Source organism: Crinia signifera, chromosome 4 (assembly GCF_055691185.1).
Source record: "Crinia signifera chromosome 4, ASM5569118v1, whole genome shotgun sequence".
In the NCBI taxonomy this organism is placed as follows: domain Eukaryota; kingdom Metazoa; phylum Chordata; class Amphibia; order Anura; family Myobatrachidae; genus Crinia; species Crinia signifera.
The window spans coordinates 329,126,198-329,151,779 of NC_139220.1; positions in this window are offsets into that span (position 1 = coordinate 329,126,198).

The window sequence follows — 25,582 nt, forward strand, 5'->3', positions numbered from 1 at the left end:
CCAGAAAGCTGGTATGTCCCCACAGTGCCAGAAAGCTGGTATGCCCCCACAGTGCCAGAAAGCTGGTATGTCCCCACAGTGCCAGAAAGCTGGTATGTCCCCGCAGTGCCAGAAAGCTGGTATGTCCCCACAGTGCCAGAAAGCTGGTATGCCCCCACAGTGCCAGAAAGCTGGTATGTCCCCACAGTGCCAGAAAGCTGGTATGTCCCCACAGTGCCAGAAAGCTGGTATGCCCCCACAGTGCCAGAAAGCTGGTATGTCCACACAGTGCCAGAAAGCTGCTATGTCCCTACAGTGCCAGAAAGCTGGTATGCCCCCACAGTGCCAGAAAGCTGGTATGCCCCCACAGTGCCAGAAAGCTGATATGTCCCCACAGTGCCAGAAAGCTGGTATGTCCCTACAGTGCCAGAAAGCTGGTATGTCCCCACAGTGCCAGAAAGCTGGTATGTCCCCACAGTGCCAGAAAGCTGGTATGCCCCCACAGTGCCAGAAAGCTGCTATGTCCCCACAGTGCCAGAAAGCTGGTATGCCCCCACAGTGCCAGAAAGCAGGTATGCCCCCACAGTGCCAGAAAGCTGCTATGTCCCTACAGTGCCAGAAAGCTGGTATGTCCCCACAGTGCCAGAAAGCTGGTATGTCCCCACAGTGCCAGAAAGCTGCTATGTCCCCACAGTGCCAGAAAGCTGGTATGCCCCCACAGTGCCAGAAAGCAGGTATGCCCCCACAGTGCCAGAAAGCTGCTATGTCCCTACAGTGCCAGAAAGCTGGTATGCCCCCACAGTGCCAGAAAGCTGGTATGCCCCCACAGTGCCAGAAAGCTGGTATGTCCCCACAGTGCCAGAAAGCTGGTATGCCCCCACAGTGCCAGAAAGCTGCTATGTCCCTACAGTGCCAGAAAGCTGGTATGCCCCCACAGTGCCAGAAAGCTGGTATGCCCCCACAGTGCCAGAAAGCTGATATGTCCCCACAGTGCCAGAAAGCTGATATGTCCCCACAGTGCCAGAAAGCTGGTATGTCCCCACAGTGCCAGAAAGCTGCTATGTCCCCACAGTGCCAGAAAGCTGCTATGTCCCCACAGTGCCAGAAAGCTGCTATGTCCCCACAGTGCCAGAAAGCTGGTATGTCCCCACAGTGCCAGAAAGCTGCTATGTCCCCACAGTGCCAGAAACTGCTATGCTAGCACAGTGCCAGAAAGCTGGTATGTCCCCACAGTGCCAGAAACTGCTATGCTAGCACAGTGCCAGAAAGCTGGTATGCCCCCACAGTGCCAGAAAGCTGCTTTGTCCCCACAGTGCCAGAAAGCTGCTATGTCCCCACAGTGCCAGAAAGCTGCTATGTCCCCACAGTGCCAGAAAGCTGCTATGTCCCCACAGTGCCAGAAAGCTGGTATGTCCCCACAGTGCCAGAAAGCTGCTATGTCCCCACAGTGCCAGAAAGCTGGTATGTCCCCACAGTGCCAGAAAGCTGGTATGTCCCCACAGTGCCAGAAAGCTGGTATGTCCCCACAGTGCCCGAAAGCTGGTATGTCCCCACAGCCCACATGACCTGTCATTTTCATAGATAAGCTTGGTTCCTCACTAATAACGTAGCCTTAAAACTAAATTTGACTGCGTGCCGCCCCCTTACCTCAGAATGAGGCTTGAGACGCACGGTGCACTTCCGTGTGCCCGTCTCTCGCGATCACGTGACGTCTCTCCTCCTCTTAACGAGGCTCGAGACGCACTGTAGTCCTGTGTACCTCTCTCCCTCTTGCAGGGAAGAGACTTGAAACGCACGCCGCGCGATCACACAGCACGGCTATTGGGCAACACCGCCCCCTTTAATGCTAATCATTACAGCCACCCCCACCATTGGCTAACTCGATAGTATATGCATGTAACCATGACACCACCCTTCCCAAACAGGAAGCAAACAAGGTGAAAGTCCGTTTTGCTGCCCAATCAGGTGATCTCATCCTTTGAACTCTCTAAACAAATAGTGTTTATTTTTGTCTTTTCAATTATGTATTAAATTTTATAAAGTCCATGTATAGTCGCTTGCCTTCTGTTGCTCTCCAAAAACTGTTATTAAACCTGTACAAACCAATGAGGTATCTTAATTCCACAGGTGCACTGCCTTTCCAATCAAACTATGGGTATATAAACCCCCAAGTGTCCAGCAGCTTTATACCTTTGAAAAAGCTGTCCCTGTGTGACAGCGAAACGCGTCAGGAGCTGCTCTATTCTCCTGCCCCCAACTGCCACTTCACGCATTTGCACCTTATTTGTTGGGATCCAACCAGCCGCCCCTATCAGTGGACCGGACTACCTCTTTACAGTTCTACATTTGGTCCTCCTTCACGTTCCAGCACCAAGGGAAGACACAGCATACACGCTATCCACAAAAGGATTAAAGATCTCCCAAAGCTACGTATCATAAGGACTGCACTGGTAACTATACCTTATCTCAATTATATTCTGGATAAGGGAAGTACAATTCTCCCCGCTTATACCAACTGGTCCCCTGTTCTTTCATCTGGCGGCACAAATAGGAGCGGATCCCCATTTTTTGGGTTTCTCCCGTCCTGGAAAACCCATTGACATTAGTGGCTCACGGGCAGTGAACTTTGTTTTCGAATTTGTTTTTAACATTTCAATTTTTAATGTGTTATATGATGTATGTGTACCAATAAATGTTTACTTTTTTATTGTAATCCTCATTGGTCCAAGCGCTACCTTTTTCTTTGTCTTTTCTCCAATTTTTGGGACCTACTCAGTCCCAGTGGTAGCAGCTTTACAAAACATCCTCTGCCAGCGCCCATCTAGCTACCTGGTAGCTTTTTTTCTGTCTTTTATGTCCCCACAGTGCCAGAAAGCTGGTATGTCCCCACAGTGCCAGAAAGCTGGTATGTCCCCACAGTGCCAGAAAGCTGGTATGTCCCCACAGTGCCAGAAAGCTGGTATGTCCCCACAGTGCCAGAAAGCTGCTATGCCCCCACAGTGCCAGAAAGCTGCTATGCCCCCACAGTGCCAGAAAGCTGCTATGCCCCCACAGTGCCAGAAAGCTGCTATGTCCCCACAGTGCCAGAAAGCTGGTATGTCCCCACAGTGCCAGAAAGCTAGTATGTCCACACAGTGCCAGAAAGCTGGTATGTCCCCACAGTGCCAGAAAGCTGGTCTACCCACACAGTGCCAGAAAGCTGGTCTACCCACACAGTGCCAGAATGCTGATATGTCCCCACAGTGCCAGAAAGCTGGTATGTCCCCACAGTGCCAGAAAGCTGGTATGTCCCCACAGTGCCAGAAAGCTGGTATGTCCCCACAGTGCCAGAAAGCTGCTATGCCCCCACAGTGCCAGAAAGCTGCTATGCCCCCACAGTGCCAGAAAGCTGCTATGCCCCCACAGTGCCAGAAAGCTGCTATGTCCCCACAGTGCCAGAAAGCTGGTATGTCCCCACAGTGCCAGAAAGCTAGTATGTCCACACAGTGCCAGAAAGCTGGTATGTCCCCACAGTGCCAGAAAGCTGGTCTACCCACACAGTGCCAGAAAGCTGGTCTACCCACACAGTGCCAGAATGCTGATATGTCCCCACAGTGCCAGAAAGCTGGTATGTCCCCACAGTGCCCGAAAGCTGGTATGTCCACACACAGTGCCAGAAAGCTGGTATGTCCCCACAGTGCCAGAAAGCTGGTATGTCCCCACAGTGCCAGAAAGCTGGTATGTCCCCACAGTGCCAGAAAGCTGGTCTACTCCCACAGTGCCAGAAAGCTGATATGTCCCCACAGTGCCAGAAAGCTGGTATGTCCCCACAGTGCCAGAAAGCTGGTATGTCCCCACAGTGCCAGAAAGCTGGTATGTCCCCACAGTGCCAGAAAGCTGGTATGTCCACACAGTGCCAGAAAGCTGGTATGTCCCCACAGTGCCAGAAAGCTGGTCTACCCGCACAGTGCCAGAAAGCTGGTCTACCCACACAGTGCCAGAAAGCTGATATGTCCCCACAGTGCCAGAAAGCTGGTATGTCCCCACAGTGCCAGAAAGCTGGTATGTCCCCACAGTGCCAGAAAGCTGGTATGTCCCCACAGTGCCAGAAAGCTGGTATGTCCCCACAGTGCCAGAAAGCTGGTATGCCCCCACAGTGCCAGAAAGCTGGTATGTCCCCACAGTGCCAGAAAGCTGCTATGCCCCCACAGTGCCAGAAAGCTGGTATGTCCACACAGTGCCAGAAAGCTGGTATGTCCCCACAGTGCCAGAATGCTGGTATGCCCCCACAGTGCCAGAAAGCTGGTATGTCCACACACAGTGCCAGAATGCTGGTATGCCCCCACAATGCCGGAAAGCTGGTATGCCCCCACAGTGCCAGAATGCTGGTATGCCCCCACAATGCCAGAAAGCTGGTATGTCCCCACAGTGCCCGAAAGCTGGTATGCCCCCACAGTGCCAGAAAGCTGGTATGTCCCCACAGTGCCAGAAAGCTGGTCTACCCCCACAGTGCCCGAAAGCTGGTATGTCCCCACAGTGCCCGAAAGCTGGTATGTCCACACACAGTGCCAGAAAGCTGGTATGTCCCCACAGTGCCAGAAAGCTGGTATGCCCCCACAGTGCCAGAATGCTGGTATGCCCCCCACAGTGCCAGAAAGCTGGTATGTCCCCACAGTGCCCGAAAGCTGGTATGCCCCCACAGTGCCAGAAAGCTGGTATGTCCCCACAGTGCCAGAAACTGCTATGCCCCCACAGTGCCAGAAAGCTGGTATGTCCCCACAGTGCCAGAAAGCTGGTATGTCCCCATAGTGCCAGAAACTGCTATGCCCCCACAGTGCCAGGAATCTGGTATGCCCGCACAGTGCCAGAATGCTGGTATGCCCCCCACAGTGCCAGAAAGCTGGTATGTCCCCACAGTGCCCGAAAGCTGGTATGCCCCCACAGTGCCAGAAAGCTGGTATGTCCCCACAGTGCCAGAAACTGCTATGCCCCCACAGTGCCAGAAAGCTGGTATGTCCCCATAGTGCCAGAAACTGCTATGCCCCCACAGTGCCAGGAATCTGGTATGCCCGCACAGTGCCAGAAAGCTGGTATGTCCCCACAGTGCCAGAAACTGCTATGTCACACAGTGCCAGAAAGCTGGTATGCCCCCACAGTGCCAGAAAGCTGGTATGTCCCCACAGTGCCAGAAAGCTGGTATGTCCCCACAGTGCCAGAAAGCTGGTATGTCCCCACAGTGCCAGAAAGCTGGTATGTCCCCACAGTGCCAGAAAGCTGGTATGCCCCCACAGTGCCAGAAACTGCTATGTCCCCACAGTGCCAGAAAGCTGGTATGTCCCCACAGTGCCAGAAAGCTGGTATGTCCCCACAGTGCCAGAATCTGCTATGCCCCCACAGTGCCAGAAAGCTGGTATGTCTCCACAGTGCCAGAAAGCTGGTATGTCCCCACAGTGCCAGAAAGCTGGTCTACCCACACAGTGCCCGAAAGCTGGTATGCCCCCAGTGTGCCAGAAAGCTGGTATGCCCCCAGTGTGCCAGAAACTGCTATGTCCCCACAGTGCCAGAAAGCTGGTATGTCTCCACAGTGCGAGAAAGCTGGTATGCCCCCACAGTGCCAGAAAGCTGGTATGCCCCCACAGTGCCCGAAAGCTGGTATGCCCCCACAGTGCCCGAAAGCTGGTATGCCCCCACAGTGCCCGAAAGCTGGTATGCCCCCACAGTGCCAGAAAGCTGGTATGCCCCCACAGTGCCAGAAAGCTGGTCTACCCACACAGTGCCAGAATGCTGGTATGTCCCCACAGTGCCAGAAAGCTGGTATGTCCCCACAGTGCCAGAAAGCTGGTATGTCCCCACAGTGCCAGAAAGCTGCTATGTCCCCACAGTGCCAGAAAGCTGCTATGCCCCCACAGTGCCAGAAAGCTGGTATGTCCACACAGTGCCAGAAAGCTGGTATGTCCACACAGTGCCAGAAAGCTGCTATGTCCCCACAGTGCCAGAAAGCTGGTATATCCCCACAGTGCCAGAAAGCTGGTATGTCCCCACAGTGCCAGAAAGCTGGTATGTCCCCACAGTGCCAGAAAGCTGCTATGCCCCCACAGTGCCAGAAAGCTGCTATGCCCCCACAGTGCCAGAAAGCTGCTATGTCCCCACAGTGCCAGAAAGCTGGTATGTCCCCACAGTGCCAGAAAGCTAGTATGTCCCCACAGTGCCAGAAAGCTGGTATGTCCCCACAGTGCCAGAAAGCTGGTCTACCCACACAGTGCCAGAAAGCTGGTCTACCCACACAGTGCCAGAATGCTGATATGTCCCCACAGTGCCATAAAGCTGGTATGTCCCCACAGTGCCAGAAAGCTGGTATGTCCCCACAGTGCCAGAAAGCTGGTGTGTCCCCACAGTGCCAGAAAGCTGGTATGTCCACACAGTGCCAGAAAGCTGGTATGTCCCCACAGTGCCAGAAAGCTGGTCTACCCACACAGTGCCAGAAAGCTGGTCTACCCACACAGTGCCAGAATGCTGATATGTCCCCACAGTGCCAGAAAGCTGGTATGTCCCCACAGTGCCAGAAAGCTGGTATGTCCCCACAGTGCCAGAAAGCTGGTATGTCCCCACAGTGCCAGAAAGCTGGTATGTCCCCACAGTGCCAGAAAGCTGCTATGCCCCCACAGTGCCAGAAAGCTGGTATGTCCCCACAGTGCCAGAAAGCTGGTATGTCCCCACAGTGCCAGAATGCTGGTATGCCCCCACAGTGCCAGAAAGCTGGTATGTCCACACACAGTGCCAGAATGCTGGTATGCCCCCACAATGCCGGAAAGCTGGTATGCCCCCACAATGCCAGAAAGCTGGTATGTCCCCACAGTGCCCGAAAGCTGGTATGCCTCCACAGTGCCAGAAAGCTGGTATGTCCCCACAGTGCCAGAAAGCTGGTCTACCCCCACAGTGCCCGAAAGCTGGTATGTCCCCACAGTGCCCGAAAGCTGGTATGTCCCCACAGTGCCCGAAAGCTGGTATGTCCCCACAGTGCCCGAAAGCTGGTATGCCCCCACAGTGCCAGAAAGCTGGTATGCCCCCACAGTGCCAGAAAGCTGGTCTACCCACACAGTGCCAGAATGCTGGTATGTCCCCACAGTGCCAGAAAGCTGGTATGTCCCCACAGTGCCAGAAAGCTGGTATGTCCCCACAGTGCCAGTAAGCTGCTATGTCCCCACAGTGCCAGAAAGCTGCTATGCCCCCACAGTGCCAGAAAGCTGGTATGTCCACACAGTGCCAGAAAGCTGGTATGTCCACACAGTGCCAGAAAGCTGCTATGTCCCCACAGTGCCAGAAAGCTGGTATGTCCCCACAGTGCCAGAAAGCTGGTATGTCCCCACAGTGCCAGAAAGCTGGTATGTCCCCACAGTGCCAGAAAGCTGCTATGCCCCCACAGTGCCAGAAAGCTGCTATGCCCCCACAGTGCCAGAAAGCTGCTATGTCCCCACAGTGCCAGAAAGCTGGTATGTCCCCACAGTGCCAGAAAGCTAGTATGTCCCCACAGTGCCAGAAAGCTGGTATGTCCCCACAGTGCCAGAAAGCTGGTCTACCCACACAGTGCCAGAAAGCTGGTCTACCCACACAGTGCCAGAATGCTGATATGTCCCCACAGTGCCAGAAAGCTGGTATGTCCCCACAGTGCCAGAAAGCTGGTATGTCCCCACAGTGCCAGAAAGCTGGTGTGTCCCCACAGTGCCAGAAAGCTGGTATGTCCACACAGTGCCAGAAAGCTGGTATGTCCCCACAGTGCCAGAAAGCTGGTCTACCCACACAGTGCCAGAAAGCTGGTCTACCCACACAGTGCCAGAATGCTGATATGTCCCCACAGTGCCAGAAAGCTGGTATGTCCCCACAGTGCCAGAAAGCTGGTATGTCCCCACAGTGCCAGAAAGCTGGTATGTCCCCACAGTGCCAGAAAGCTGGTATGTCCCCACAGTGCCAGAAAGCTGCTATGCCCCCACAGTGCCAGAAAGCTGGTATGTCCCCACAGTGCCAGAATGCTGGTATGCCCCCACAGTGCCAGAAAGCTGGTATGTCCACACACAGTGCCAGAATGCTGGTATGCCCCCACAATGCCGGAAAGCTGGTATGCCCCCACAATGCCAGAAAGCTGGTATGTCCCCACAGTGCCCGAAAGCTGGTATGTCCCCACAGTGCCCGAAAGCTGGTATGCCTCCACAGTGCCAGAAAGCTGGTATGTCCCCACAGTGCCAGAAAGCTGGTCTACCCCCACAGTGCCCGAAAGCTGGTATGTCCCCACAGTGCCCGAAAGCTGGTATGTCCCCACAGTGCCCGAAAGCTGGTATGTCCCCACAGTGCCCGAAAGCTGGTCTACCCCCACAGTGCCAGAAAGCTGGTATGTCCCCACAGTGCCAGAAAGCTGGTATGCCCCCACAGTGCCAGAATGCTGGTATGCCCCCCACAGTGCCAGAAAGCTGGTATGTCCCCACAGTGCCCGAAAGCTGGTATGCCCCCACAGTGCCAGAAAGCTGGTATGTCCCCACAGTGCCAGAAAGCTGGTCTACCCCCACAGTGCCAGAAAGCTGGTATGTCCCCACAGTGCCCGAAAGCTGGTATGTCCCCACAGTGCCCGAAAGCTGGTATGTCCCCACAGTGCCCGAAAGCTGGTATGTCCCCACAGTGCCAGAAAGCTGGTATGCCCCCACAGTGCCAGAATGCTGGTATGCCCCCCACAGTGCCAGAAAGCTGGTATGTCCCCACAGTGCCCGAAAGCTGGTATGCCCCCACAGTGCCAGAAAGCTGGTATGTCCCCACAGTGCCAGAAAGCTGGTCTACCCCCACAGTGCCAGAAAGCTGGTATGTCCCCACAGTGCCCGAAAGCTGGTATGTCCCCACAGTGCCCGAAAGCTGGTATGTCCCCACAGTGCCCGAAAGCTGGTATGTCCCCACAGTGCCAGAAAGCTGGTCTACCCCCACAGTGCCAGAAAGCTGGTATGTCCCCACAGTGCCAGAAAGCTGGTATGCCCCCACAGTGCCAGAATGCTGGTATGCCCCCCACAGTGCCAGAAAGCTGGTATGTCCCCACAGTGCCCGAAAGCTGGTATGCCCCCACAGTGCCAGAAAGCTGGTATGTCCCCACAGTGCCAGAAACTGCTATGCCCCCACAGTGCCAGAAAGCTGGTATGTCCCCACAGTGCCAGAAAGCTGGTATGTCCCCATAGTGCCAGAAACTGCTATGCCCCCACAGTGCCAGGAATCTGGTATGCCCGCACAGTGCCAGAATGCTGGTATGCCCCCCACAGTGCCAGAAAGCTGGTATGTCCCCACAGTGCCCGAAAGCTGGTATGCCCCCACAGTGCCAGAAAGCTGGTATGTCCCCACAGTGCCAGAAACTGCTATGCCCCCACAGTGCCAGAAAGCTGGTATGTCCCCACAGTGCCAGAAAGCTGGTATGTCCCCATAGTGCCAGAAACTGCTATGCCCCCACAGTGCCAGGAATCTGGTTTGCCCGCACAGTGCCAGAAAGCTGGTATGTCCCCACAGTGCCAGAAACTGCTATGTCACACAGTGCCAGAAAGCTGCTATGTCCCCACAGTGCCAGAAAGCTGGTATGCCCATACAGTGCCAGAAAGCTGGTATGTCCCCACAGTGCCAGAAAGCTGGTATGTCCCCACAGTGCCAGAAAGCTGGTATGCCCCCACAGTGCCAGAAACTGCTATGTCCCCACAGTGCCAGAAAGCTGGTATGTCCCACAGTGCCAGAAAGCTGGTATGTCCACACAGTGCCAGAAACTGCTATGCCCCCACAGTGCCAGAAAGCTGGTATGTCTCCACAGTGCCAGAAAGCTGGTATGTCCCCACAGTGCCAGAAAGCTGGTCTACCCACACAGTGCCCGAAAGCTGGTATGCCCCCAGTGTGCCAGAAAGCTGGTATGCCCCCAGTGTGCCAGAAACTGCTATGTCCCCACAGTGCCAGAAAGCTGGTATGTCTCCACAGTGCGAGAAAGCTGGTATGCCCCCACAGTGCCCGAAAGCTGCTATGCCCCCACAGTGCCCGAAAGCTGGTATGCCCCCACAGTGCCCGAAAGCTGGTATGCCCCCACAGTGCCAGAAAGCTGGTATGCCCCCACAGTGCCATAAAGCTGGTCTACCCACACAGTGCCAGAATGCTGGTATGTCCCCACAGTGCCAGAAAGCTGGTATGCCCCCACAGTGCCAGAAAGCTGGTATGTCCCCACAGTGCCAGAAACCTGGTCTACCTACACAGTGCCAGAAAGCTGGTATGCCCCACAGTGCCAGAAAGCTGGTATGTCTCCACAGTGCCAGAAAGCTGGTATGTCCACACAGTGCCAAAAAGCTGGTATGTCCCCACAGTGCCAGAAAGCTGGTATGTCCACACAGTGCCAGAAAGCTGGTATGTCCCCACAGTGCCAGAAAGCTGGTATGTCCACACAATGCCAGAAAGCTGGTATGCCCCCACAGTGCCAGAAAGCTGGTATGCCCCACAGTGCCAGAAAGCTGGTATGTCTCCACAGTGCCAGAAAGCTGGTATGTCCCCACAGTGCCAGATAGCTGGTATGTCCCCACAGTGCCAGATAGCTTGTATGTCCCCACAGTGCCAGAAAGCTGGTATGTCCCCACAGTGCCAGAAAGCTGGTATGTCCACACAGTGCCAGAAAGCTGGTATGTCTCCACAGTGCCAGAAAGCTGGTATGTCTCCACAGTGCCAGAAAGCTGGTATGTCCCCACAGTGCCAGATAGCTGGTATGTCCCCACAGTGCCAGAAAGCTGGTATGCCCCCACAGTGCCAGAAAGCTGGTATGCCCCCACAGTGCCCGAAAGCTGGTCTACCCACACAGTACCAGAAAGCTGCTATGCCCCCACAGTGCCAGAAAGCTGGTATGTCCACACAGTGCCAGAAAGCTGGTATGCCCCCACAGTGCCAGAAACTGCTATGCCCCCATAGTGCCAGAAAGCTGGTATGTCCACAGAGTGCCAGAAAGCTGCTATGCCCCCATAGTGCCAGAAAGCTGATCTACCCCCACAGTGGCAGAAAGCTGGTATGTCCGCACAGTGCCAGAAACTGCTATGCCCCCATAGTGCCAGAAAGCTGGTCTACCCCCACAGTGCCAGAAAGCTGGTATGTCCCCACAGTGCCAGAAAGCTGGTATGTCCCCACAGTGCCAGAAAGCTGGTCTACCCCCACAGTGCCAGAAAGCTGGTATATCCCCACACTGCCAGAAAGCTGGTATGTCCCCACAGTACCAGAAAGCTGGTATGTCCCCACAGTGCCAGAAAGCTGCTATGCTCCCACAGTGCCAGAAAGCTGGTATGTCCCCACAGTGCCAGAAAGCTGGTATGTCCCCACAGTGCCAGAAAGCTGGTATGTCCCCACAGTGCCAGAAAGCTGGTCTGTCCCCTCAGTGCCAGAAAGCTGGTCTACCCACACAGTGCCAGAAAGCTGGTATGTCCACACAGTGCCAGAAAGCTGGTATGCCCCCGCAGTGCCAGAGAGCTGGTATGTCCCCGCAGTGCCAGAAAGCTGGTATGTCCCCGCAGTGCCAGAAAGCTGGTATGTCCCCGCAGTGCCAAAAACCTGGTATGTCCCCGCAGTGCCAGAAACTGCTATGTCCCCGCAGTGCCAGAAACTGCTATGTCCCCGCAGTGCCAGAAACTGCTATGTCCCCGCAGTGCCAGAAACTGCTATGTCCCCGCAGTGCCAGAAACTGCTATGTCCCCGCAGTGCCAGAAACTGCTATGTCCCCGCAGTGCCAGAAAGCTGGTATGCCCCCACAGTGCCAGAAAGCTGGTATGCCCCCACAGTGCCAGAAAGCTGGTATGCCCCCACAGTGCCAGAAAGCTGGTATGCCCCCACAGTGCCAGAAAGCTGGTATGCCACAACAGTGCCAGAAACTGCTATGCCAGCACAGTGCCAGAAAGCTGGTATGCCACCACAGTGCCAGAAAGCTGCTATGTCCCCACAGTGCTAGTTTCCCAGCAGAACTCACTGTTGCTGCTGCTGCCAGATGGGGAGAGGACAGTCCTTCGTCCCCCTGCAGTGCTATTGTGTCACCGAGGGGCGGAGAGCACAGCACGCCACGCGTCTCTCCTTCCCCCCTCACTTCCCTGTGGGCCGTCTGCCAATCAAAGCTCGTGGGCCAGTTCTTGATGGACTGCCGGCCTGCGAGCTCTGATTGGTAAACGGCCCAGTCACAGGGATGCACAGTGAGGGTGAGGAGAGACACGCGATGCACTCTCCTCCCCTCAGAGGGAGAAGGCAAGCAGCGGCAGGTAATGGAGGGAGTGCAGAGTTATTGCGCCACCCGGTTCGCTTCCTTAAGCTGCCAAGTAGCCTGCAAGCGACGGGTTGGCGACCACTGCCATAAACTCAACTGAATAGGGAGCGGCGGTTCCTAGAGCGAGAAGGTTCTTCACTGTCACTGACAGGACTGTCGCTCCAGGTGCCGCCGCTCACTCTTCAGTTCTTCAGAGCATGCCCGCATAGCGGCGAAAACAGGGCGTGGCCTCACAGCAGCACTGTAAATACAGGCCACGCCCCTTTTCAGCTAGGCCACAGTCCCAAATTTGTGCACACTGTCCCTCTCATACCTCCCAACTGTCCAACTTATCGCAGGAACGTCCCGATATTTTGGGACATTCCCCCACCACAGGCAGTGTCCCAGTGTTTATGTGACATGAGCTGCAGCAATTGCTGGACCGGGGGCAGGGTGCCTGGGGATGTGACCACGCCCACTTTACACAAGGCCACACCCACTTTACCCATGGCCACGAGGGTATGAGGTATTCCTTTATTATTAAGTATATAGTGGGAGAAAATAAATATATTAACCTGCGGACAATGGATTAATCTGTAAAACGAATGAAATAAATGCATATAACTAAGACCTAGCGATATATTATGTAATGTGCGTATATTAAAGTGTATTTGTAGCACATAAGGAGTTAACTATTAAGCCGCAAACTGTCATTACCGTCCGTAGTATGAGACTGAACTGTGGGCAAAAAAATATATAACCAGGTTGGATTTGCCCTTAGTTAAAATGGCCACCGGAGCATCGCCGTATACACACCTCTCTAGGAATAGGAAGGGGGTGGGGACTGACACAAACAGGGACGCCCCCGGCCTGACCCGGAAGTGGAGGACCAGCAAATAGTGCACACAGTGACCCGGAAGTAGGGGGTGTAAGTCGGAGACAGAAGCAGCACTGACTCCTCCTGTACATTGGTACCAGCAGCTGGGAGACCCGGATTACTGTGGTCCTGAGGGGTCTGTAATACCCAGCAAGGTATGTGATCAGTCTGACCATGCCGAGTATTGTGTTATATATGTCTGTTCTACTAACAGCGGGCAGTGCTGGGGATAACAGCACCAACCACACTGACTGCTCTCTGTATGGGAAACAGTGTGTGTGTGTGTATATATATGTATATATATATATATATATATATATATATCACTGCACTAACCACACTGACTGCTCTCTGTATGGGAACCAGTATATGTGTGTGTGTGTATATATGTGTGTGTGTATATATGTGTGTGTATATATATATATATATATATATATATATATATATTTAAAAATTTAGCACTGCACTAACCACACTGACTGCTCTCTAGAAGGGAACCAGTATATATATATATATATATATATATATATATATATATATATATATATAGCATTGCGCTAACCACACTGACTGCCCTCTATAAGGGAACCAGTATATATATATATATATATATATATATATATATATATATAGCATTGCACTAACCACACTGACTGCTCTCTATAAGGGAACCAGTATATATATATATATATATCATTGCACTAACCACACTGACTGCTCTCTATAAGGGAACCAGTATATATATATATATATATATATATATATATATATATATATATGGTCGTTTTAGGCGGCACTCCGACGTCTTTCACAAGAATTATGACCACGCAATTATCATCAAGATCTTTCGAGTTTAATGCTCGTCATCAGGATAAATTTTCTCATACAAACATGCAATATATAGCCACATCCTAGTGAACAAAGCTCCTCCTTGTCAGAGGGTGTGAAGGTTTCATTAAGACACCTGTGTTAAACAGGTGATACACTGTGTCTATTACATTGAATAAAGGCAGAAAAAGTGCCAAAGTGCATATCAATACAAAAATGTCCCCAAACATTACAGCAAAAAACACAGCACATCTATAAACACACATCTAATAAAAAAGAACATTAAAGACATTGATTTACATACATATAAAAAGACTGCATCATAGTTTAGATTCACAGCTGATTGAACAGCTTTTTCAAAAGATAGTCCTCCAAGGACCCCTGCTGGGCAGTGGGGGAATTCCAGTTATCTGTAACAAAATCACAAATAACTATAACATCGTGCTAAATGGCCACCAACATCAAAGAAAAGCACTAAGCCCCAGGCTTTCATTTAACCCCATTGGAGATAGAGTTTTTAATGAAAAAATCCATTTGGATTCAAGTTGGAGGAGTTTTTTCCCCCGATCCCCTCCCCTAATATTGGGGGGTACTTGATCGATAATTCTATATCGGAGAGAGCTTAAGGAATGCCTGGCCTCCATGAAATGCCGGGCCACCGGCTGCTCACTGTGGCCCTTTTCGATGGCTAACTTGATGGCATTTCTATGGGCTGCCATGCGCTCCTTAAAGCTTCTCTCCGTTTTCCCCACGTAGCACTTGCTACAGGGACATGTAATCAGGTAGACCACATGTGTGGAACTACATGTCAAATAGTGTCTAATGAGGATGGTTTTTCCCGACATGGGGTGTTTGAAGGAGCTCCCACTGAGCATATAGCCACATGTCACGCAGTTGGGGCATTTAAAACACCCCATTCTGCGTGGTATGATAACCCCCCTGGCTTCTTTCTTGTCTGTTACATCTGCTTTAACCAGGAGGTCTCTGAGGTTGCGCCCCCTAGAGAAACATTGCATAACCCTTGCATTGGTAAGTGAGTCTAAGTCAGGATCGTCTCTGACCACAGGCCAATTCTTTTTAAGGGATTTGCGGATCATATCACTTTTTGGGTTAAAATGATTGACCCATGGAATATAGTTGTCATGTACTCTTTTATTCCGGGACTTTAGCAATTTCTCTTTTGGGACATTTAAAGCCTTTCGTTGCTGAATGAACAGGTCCTCGCGGGGATAACCCCTTTCCTTAAATTTCTTAGTTAATACCGCAAACTGCTTCACTACTTCTTCATCTTCACTGACAATCCTACGCACTCTCAGATACTGCGAGTACGGCAAACCTGCTTTCATTCTGGCGGGATGGTAACTTTGATGATGAAGAATGTTGTTGCGGTCAGTGTCTTTAGTAAACAAATTGGTAATAATGGACCCTGAGTGCAACTGTATCCTTACATCCAGAAAGTTGATTTCTTTAGAATCAATCACAAATGTAAACTTAATGGGATGAGACCTAGTGTTTTGTTTGACAAAAATTTCACTGAGCTCTTTTTCAGTACCAGACCATATGATGATCAAATCATCGATATATCGATAGTACAATTGTATTTTGTGCATAATGTCTCTATCCGTGAAAAACATTTCTTTTTCGACATGGAACATATACCCATTGGCGAACGAGGGTGCCACGGAAGATCCCATGGCACACCCCGTTCGCTGTAGGTAAAAATGTCCATCGAAATAAAAGTAATTACATTGGAGTGTAAGACGTAACAGTTGCATAAAAAAAGCAATCTCTGGTCCTGAGTACCAGGGATTGTCACTAATCAGCTGTTGTACCGCCTGCAGCCCCTCTTCATGGGGGATGCTGGTGTACAGACTTTTTACATCGGCTGTACACAACCAACAGGTGCTTGGTAACCCTTTCAGGTCCCGCAGTGCTCTCAATAAGGTGGTTGTATCCTTCAAAAAAGTTATTTCATGTTGAACCACAGGTTGTAAATAATGATCTAAATAGACTGCGATGGGCTGGTAGAGAGAACCCCGGGCAGAGATGATTGGTCTGCCCGGGGGTTTCTCCAAAGATTTATGTATCTTCGGTAACGTGTACAGCAGTGGAACTACTGGACACCGTACCGAAAGGGCACTTCTAGTGCTTGCTGTAATAATGCCACTAGTAACGGCCTCTGCCAATATTTTATCCAACTCGCATTTAAATTTCAAAGTAGGGTTGACAGATAACCTTGAATATGTGTTCAGATCAGACAGTTGTTCATAAATTTCAGCCTTATAGGATTCTTTATCAAGAATAACAATCGAGCCCCCCTTATCTGAGGGGCGAATAACTATATCTTCACATTTCTGAAGCTCTGTCAGTTCCCTACGTTCAGACATGGACAAATTAGAATGACAAAAACTTGTATCATTAGACACTTCATTATACATGACCCGGGAGAAAGTCTTTATCGAACTATTCTGAAAAATGGGGTCAAATTTTGACCTGGGCGCAATGTTCTTTACCTGTATGTATGTATATATATATATATATATATATATATATAGCATTGCACTAACCACACTGACTGCTCTCTATAAGGCAGGCATGTCCAAACTATGGCCCTCCAGCTGTTGTGAAACTACAAGTCCCAGCATGCCTTGCCATAGTAGCATTACATAATCGTAAACCTGTTGCAAGGCATGATGGGACTTGTAGTTTCACAACAGCTGGAGGGCCATAGTTTGGACATGCCTGCTATAAGGGAACCAGTATATATATATATATATATATATATATATATATATATATATATATATATATATATATATATATATAGCACTGCACTAACCACACTGACTGCCCTCTATATAGGAACCTGTGTGTGTCTATATATATATATATATATATATATATATATATATATATATATATATATAGTTGTGGGGGACGGCGGCACTCACAAAATGAAGACACAGGAGACCACTTTCTCACAACGTTTCGGGGCTGTGTTGCCCCTTTTATCAAGTGCAAAAAACCAACCAAACAATCGTGCAAAACAAGCATAAATACCTGCAGCCTTCCTGTCAGTCCTCCCTGCTCAGCTTCTCCTGGGCGTCTAATGATGACGTCACTGGAGTCTGCTAGTCTGGGATACCGAGAGGTCCCGCCCCCCTTGTGTGTAAACAATATCTGTAACGAAAAGAAATACATCAAAAGCATTATAACATACACTTGTGCATTAAGAGACGTCCTTGACATCAATTCAGGCTGCTTTTGAATGAATCTACAGCAATGTGGCATTGTGCCGTGGAGGTGCAATACTCTGCAGGAACCGGCAGGCAGCCAATAAAGCCGCCCCCTCCAGCTCCCGCAGGACATCGCCTCCACTCCTAAGGTGCTAAGTGCATACTAAGACCCATCCATCCAGTTAAAAAACATTGAAAAAAACAGTCATGTGCAAAACATAATCATGTGACTGATGTCCTGACATAAACACAAACACATACATTTATAAACCTGCTGACAGTTACAAGCACTTCTCTGGGGGGCTTGTTACTATAATGGGTGGCCTGTTGGCCATACCCCTACTTTCTGTTCTATTTGGGAACCACTGACATTGTATTTGTGAAAGTGTCGACATCAAAGGTCGACACTACCCGAATCAAATGTGTTGACATTATCTTAAAAAAAATTTAATTTTTTTTTTTTTTAAAAGGGCTTTTTTGATTGTTCTAAGGGCTCAATATTGTGGATAGTAAAACAGAAATGGATCTGTTTGGGCCAGACACACTGAGATGTTAAGTCTATAGGAAATGGGAGAGGCCTGCATGCTCATTAAGGCCCCTTGGGACCAACGTGTCCAGTTGGAATATCCAACGACTCTCAAGTTGTAAGAGTCGTAGCGACCTGTCTCCCCCCTCTTGAGAGGTGGCACCTGGTCGATGATGCGGTACCTCAAGGATGCTAAATTGTGTCTGGCTTCGTGGAAGTGTCTTGCGACAGGTTGCTCGCTGTGACCAGTGCTGATGGCAGATTTAATGGCTGAGCGATGGGCAGCCGCCCTCTCTTTAAATGCTCTGTCCGTCTTGCCGACATAATGTTGGCCACACGGACAGCTTATCAGATACACAACGTATCTGGTAGAGCAACCGACCCTGTGATGAATTTTGAACTTTTTACCCGAGTAGGGGTGGTGGAACGTGTCTCCTGGGGTCATGAAGCTGCAGGTGGTGCAGCCGCAGCACCTGTAGCAACCCCCCTTTAGGTCTACTTAAGAATGTAGGGTTATTAGGGAGGGGAAAGGTGACATCATTTTTCACAAGATAATTTTTCAAGTTTTTGCCTCTAGTATAAGAGTGCAATATCTTTTTATTTTGGAGGACTGGCAGGGTGGGATCAGAATTGACAATGGGCCAATGCGACTATACTATCTTTTTAACTGTGGAACTCTGAGGGTGGAATGAATTAACCCAGATGATTTTATCCGCCACATCTTTTTTCTGTGTACGGGACTCAAATGCCTCCTCGCGAGTCATGGATTGGACTCTATTTTTTTGTGGCAACTATCTCTTCAGTGGTATACCCTCTGGCTATGAACTTTTTACCCATTTTATCAAGGGCATCTTCCAACCCTTGGGGCTCACTGCAGATGCGCCGGGCCCGCAACATCTGCGAAAAAGGTAAGCCTTTTTTAAGAGGCGTTGGGTGGAAACTGGAGGCTAATAGAGTATTGTTCCTGTCAGTCGTTTTGGTGAATAGTGTGGTGGACAGCCGTCCATCCATCACTTTGATGTCAACATCCAAATACTGTACAGCTGTATCGCTCATGTTGTACGTCAATTTGATGGGGGATTCTGAAGCATTATGTGTGTTAATCAGCCTCTCAAGGTCACATCGATCATCCCCCCAAATAATGAGGTCGTCAATGTACCTTGTGTACAGAATCAACTTTGATTGAACCGACACGTTCTGTGTGAACAGTGCCCGTTCTACTGCAAACATGAAGGAGTTCGAGAACGATGGGGCCACTGAGGACCCCATCGCACCCCCCCTCTGTTGCAGGTAGAACTTGTTGTTAAATGCGAAATTTCGCTTCAGGGTGAGTTCCAGCAATCGGATGAAAAAATGTACTGCTGGCCCGTTGTACAAAGCATTGTCACTGATCAAATTTGTCACAGCCTCCAGTCCGGCTGCGTGTGGAATGCACGTATATAAGCTTGATACATCGATAGTACTTAAGATGCATCCTGGAGGTAATTTGATGATGGTTGACAATTTCCCTAGCAAAGCGTTAGTGTCCTTCAAAAAAGAGATGTCGTTTTGGACACATGGCTGCAAGAAAAAGTCCAAATATATGGATATCCCTTGATACAGAGAACCCCGGGCAGAAATATTTCTTGTAGCCTCTCTCCAAAAATCGGGCACTCATCTCATGTATTTGTGACTCTGGCCGTTCATGACTGGAATTGTTGCGGAAAACCTGCATATACTGGGATATCGGCAGGCTGTCCTTCAACCCGGGCGGATGATTACTGGTAGCAAATAACGACGAGTTCCTATCGATACTCTTTCGGAACAATGTGCTGCCCAGTTGGTTATTTGTTTTAAAAATTGTAACATCCAAAAAATTAATTGATTGTGGCTCAATTTGGCCTGTAAATCTAACAGTGTTGGGTAGGTTGTTCAACTCATCAACCATCTCATCAAACTCCTGTGTGGTTCCGCTCCATAACAAAAAAATATCGTCGATGAAACGTTTAAAGTAAATAATGTGTTTGCCATACAAAGGCAAAATGTATGTCTGTTCGTACCCATTCATAAACTTATTTGCATAGGATGGAGCTACGTTGGAGCCCATCGCGGTCCCCATCCGCTGTACATAATACTGTCCGTCAAACATAAAGTGATTATGTGACTAAATGAGTTCCAGCAGTTCAATAATGAACTCAAAGGGGGATCGCGATGGGCTCCAACTGTTAGAAGCTCACGTACTGCCCTGTAACCTCCCTCATGGGGAATGATCGTGTACAAGGCACACACATCAAGGGTGGCCAAGTACACATCAGGTCCTATCTCAGGGATCTGGCCAAGTTTTTGTAAAAAGTCTCCCGTATCTTTGAGATACGTGGGTATCAAAGGCATACGTTTTTGTAAGAACCCATCAATGAACACTGCCAAAAGCTGCAACAAGGACCCTCTCCCCGAGATGATGGGACGCCCGGAGGGATTCACAAGGGTCTTGTGCACCTTTGGCAGTGTATATATGGTGGGACAGATGGGGAAATCAACAGTGAGGTACTTAGCTAGCCCCTCTGTAATCCATTGATTTTGCAGAGCTCTTAAGATGGTGACATCAATCCGCCTTTTGATGCGGGGTATTGGATTAGTCAGACAGTGTTCATAAGTATCATGATCCGCTAACTGTCTGTGAATCTCCTGTTCGTATGCTGTCTTGTTTTGTAACACAATTGAGCCCCCTTTATCTGCTGAGCAGATAATCAGCTCAGGGTTGGCTCTCAGTGTGGTGATGGCTTGTCGCTGGGCCGGTGACAAATTGCTAAAATGCTTGTCATGTTTAGAGGTGCAAACATCATTGTGCACTAGCCGTTAAGTGCATATGCTGGCATTAGTCGAGGGGGGATCGAACAGGCTAGGTCTAAGCAGGGATTTGGTGACTACAGGATCACTGTTGTTGGTTTTGTCGGAAAAGACAAATTTATAGTGATCCATTTCAAAATTGAAACTATTGTGGCGTGCAGAAGGCACAAATGACAATCCCAATGATAGAAGGGAGGTTTCGCCTGGGGTGAGGGTATGATCCGACAAATTAAATATTAGGTTGGACCCTTCCTGCCTTTTTGTCTTGTATCCACCCCTCCTCGGATGGGGCCTGAACCTCTTCCTCGGCCGCGTCCACTGCAGCCTGTCCTAAAAAACCACCTCCTGTGTTTTGGGAATCTGAATGTGAATGTGATGAGCCAGAATCAAAATTACGAAAGAACCTAGGGTTACGTGGTCCTTAGCCACCGATAAACCTGATGGTTGATGTAATCGTTGGTAACGGTCTGTAGTTTGTTACGTTTAAAGGCAATTAATTTGTCACGAAAGGTATCAATCTGTGTACCCAGTTTTTGCACCAATTTTCACTTTTGTCAGTGCGCAAGACAGGGATACTGTTTTTATCAAATAGTGTGATCTCTTCTCTGATTTTGACAAGCTCAATGCCCACTTCTTCGATTACGAGGAGGATGAGGTCCAGCGAACATTTATTAAGGACCCCACACCATTTGCTACAAAATGTGGTGTTTGTTCTACCAATGGTGGAAACCCGAAACCCACGTGGGATCTTTTTGGTCCTATGGTATTCTGTTAAAAACTGTCCGTGTGCTGTCAATTCGACCTCCCTCCTACGTAATGGAAGAATTTTGTGGAATAAATCAATGGGTTTTTCAGTGGGCAATTTCCCAAAGTATACCTTATCGGCGTCATCATCCGTAAAGGAAATTAGTGTATTCTCAGCCGCATGAAGTAGCCCTTCATCAAATGCAATTGGCTGTCCTTGGGACATAACAAAATGTCGTACAACACAAACACGCTAGAATTGTGAGTCGGAACCAGTGTATAGGCTATGATGAGATGGCAAAAATAATCAAAAAGTATTTAAAAAAAACTTGCAAACAACTTTAGAGACGATCTGACTATTCTCTTTGATGTAGGCAACAGAAAAAATTGGAAAACTAGTAGGACTGGAAACAATGTGGACCAATCCTGTCCAGAAATATTAGTCCAACAATGGATTCCAGGGTAAAAAACCAAGCTGTGTGCGGTCAGGTCAAAAAGTCCCGTATTATTCAAATAGTAATAGTGATGGGTGTCCAATCAGATAATCTGACCTGTGATAGATGAGAGAACCATAAACATGTAGAGATAAGATCGCACTCCATCCAGCATAAACATCTCCTAGGGTGTCGTCCAGAACCACAGTCCAAGTATATAGAAAAAAAGGACGCACTCTCCAGTGTTTTAAATGCAATTTAAAATTAGCTGTGTATTAAAAAATGTACAAAAAGGATAAATATCAAGGTACTCAACGTTTCCGTCCACTTGGGACCTTCATCAGGAGGTAAGCAACTGATACAGCAATCCAACAGAGAGTCTATGTATCAGATACAAAGACAAAGGGGGGTTATTCATTCCCAGATTCCGACTGTTGGGACGTCCCGACAGTGAGATTCCCGTCCGTTTCCGACTGCTTCTGATAGAACATCCAAAGTCGGTGTTCAATGTACGGAGTGTTGGAAAGTCCGTAAATTGTGTGACACGGCTGCGGATTGGCATAGAATGGCCGTGTATTCCACAATGTACCGAGTGTTGGAAAGTCCGTAAATTGTGTGACACGGCTGCGGATTGGCAGAGAATGGCCGTGTATTCCACAATGTACCGAGTGTTGGAAAGTCTGTAAATTGTGTGACACGGCTGCGGATTGGTAGAGAATGGCCGTGTATTCCACAATGTACCGAGTGTTGGAAAGTCTGTAAATTGTGTGAAACGGCTGCGGATTGGCAGAGAATGGCCGTGTATTCCACAATGTACCGAGTGTTGGAAAGTCTGTAAATTGTGTGACACGGCTGCGGATTGGTAGAGAATGGCCGTGTATTCCACAATGTACCGAGTGTTGGAAAGTCTGTAAATTGTGTGAAACGGCTGCGGATTGGCAGAGAATGGCCGTGTATTCCACAATGTACGAGTGTTGGAAAGTCTGTAAATTGTGTGACACGGCTGCGGATTGGCAGAGAATGGCCGTGTATTCCACAATGTACCGAGTGTTGGAAAGTCTGTACATTGTGTGACACGGCTGCTGATTGGCAGAGAATGGCCGTGTATTCCACAATGTACCGAGTGTTGGAAAGTCTGTACATTGTGTGACACGGCTGCTGATTGGCAGAGAATGGCCGTGCATTCCGCAATGTACCGAGTGTTGGAAAGTCCGTAAATTGTGTGACACGGCTGCGAATTGGCAGAGGATGGCCGTGTATTCCACAATGTACCGAGTGTTGGAAAGTCTGTAAATTGTGTGACACGGCTGCGGATTGGCAGAGAATGGCCGTGCATTCCGCAATGTACCGAGTGTTGGAAAGTCCGTAAATTGTGTGACACTGCTGCGGATTGGCAGAGGATGGCCGTGTATTCCGCAATGTACCGAGTGTTGGAAAGTCTGTAAATTGTGTGACACGGCTGCGGATTGGCAGAGGATGGCCGTGCATTCCGCAATGTACCGAGTGTTGGAAAGTCTGTATATTGTGTGAAACGGCTGCGGATTGATATAGAATGGCCGTGTATTCCACAATGTACCGAGTGTTGGAAAGTCTCTAAATTGTGTGACACGGCTGCGGATTGGCAGAGGATGGCCGTGCATTCCGCAATGTACAGAGTGTTGGAAAGTCTGTAAATTGTGTGACACGGCTTCGGATTGGCAGAGAATGGCCGTGTATTCCACAATGTACCGAGTGTTGGAAAGTCTGTATATTGTGTGACACGGCTGCGGATTGGCAGAGAATGGCCGTGTATTCCACAATGTACCGAGTGCTGGAAAGTCTGTATATTGTGTGACACGGCTGCGGATTGGCAGAGAATGGCCGTGCATTCCGCAATGTACAGAGTGTTGGAAAGTCTGTATATTGTGTGACACGGCTGCGGATTGGCAGAGAATGGCCGTGTATTCCACAATGTACTGAGTGTTGGAAAGTCTGTATATTGTGTGACACGGCTGCGGATTGGCAGAGAATGGCTGTGTATTCCACAATGTACCGAGTGTTGGAAAGTCTGTATATTGTGTGACACGGCTGCGGATTGGCAGAGGATGGCCGTGTATTCCACAATGTACCGAGTGCTGGAAAGTCTGTACATTGTGTGACACTGCTGCGGATTGGCAGAGAATGGCCGTGTATTCCACAATGTACCGAGTGCTGGAAAGTCTGTATATTGTGTGACACGGCTGCGGATTGGCAGAGAATGGCCGTGCATTCCGCAATGTACAGAGTGCTGGAAAGTCCGTATATTGTGTTACACGGCTGCGGATTGGCAGAGGATGGCCGTGTATTCCACAATGTACCGAGTGCTGGAAAGTCCGTAAATTGTGAGACACGGCTGCGGATTGGCAGAGGATGGCCGTGTACTCCACAATGTACCGAGTGTTGGAAAGTCTGTAAATTGTGTGACACGGCTGCGGATTGGCAGAGAATGGCCGTGTATTCCACAATGTACCGAGTGTTGGAAAGTCTGTATATTGTGTGACACGGCTGCGGATTGGCAGAGAATGGCCGTGTATTCCACAATGTACAGAGTGCTGGAAAGTCTGTATATTGTGTGACACTGCTGCGGATTGGCAGAGAATGGCCGTGTATTCCGCAATGTACCGAGTGTTGTAAAGTCTGTAAATTGTGTGACACGGCTGCGGATTGGCAGAGAATGGCCGTGTATTCCACAATGTACCGAGTGTTGGAAAGTCTGTATATTGTGTGACACGGCTGCGGATTGGCAGAGAATGGCCGTGTATTCCGCAATGTACCGAGTGTTGTAAAGTCTGTATATTGTGTGACACGGCTGCGGATTGGCAGAGGATGGCCGTGCATTCCGCAATGTACCGAGTGTTGGAAAGTCTGTATATTGTGTGACACGGCTGCGGATTGGCAGAGGATGGCCGTGTATTCCGCAATGTACCGAGTGTTGGAAAGTCTGTACATTGTGTGACACTGCTGCGGATTGGCAGAGAATGGCCGTGTATTCCACAATGTACCGAGTGCTGGAAAGTCCGTAAATTGTGAGACACGGCTGCGGATTGGCAGAGAATGGCCGTGTATTCCACAATGTACCGAGTGTTGGAAAGTCTGTACATTGTGTGACACTGCTGCGGATTGGCAGAGAATGGCCGTGTATTCCACAATGTACCGAGTGTTGGAAAGTCTGCAAATTGTGTGACACGGCTGCGGATTGGCAGAGAATGGCCGTGTATTCCGCAATGTACAGAGTGTTGGAAAGTCTGTATATTGTGTGACACGGCTGCGGATTGGCAGAGAATGGCCGTGTATTCCACAATGTACCGAGTGCTGGAAAGTCTGTATATTGTGTGACACGGCTGCGGATTGGCAGAGGATGGCCGTGCATTCCGCAATGTACCGAGTGTTGGAAATTCCGTAAATTGTGTGACACGGCTGCGGATTGGCAGAGAATGGCCGTGTATTCCGCAATGTACCGAGTGTTGGAAAGTCTGTAAATTGTGTGACACGGCTGCGGATTGGCAGAGAATGGCCGTGTATTCCGCAATGTACCGAGTGCTGGAAAGTCTGTATATTGTGTGACACGGCTGCGGATTGGCAGAGAATGGCCGTGTATTCCGCAATGTACCGAGTGTTGGAAAGTCTGTATGTTGTGTGACACGGCTGCGGATTGGCAGAGAATGGCCGTGTATTCCGCAATGTACCGAGTGTTGGAAAGTCTGTATATTGTGTGACACGGCTGCGGATTGGCAGAGAATGGCCGTGTATTCCGCAATGTACCGAGTGTTGGAAAGTCTGTATGTTGTGTGACACGGCTGCGGATTGGCAGAGAATGGCCGTGTATTCCGCAATGTACCGAGTGTTGGAAAGTCTGTATATTGTGTGACACGG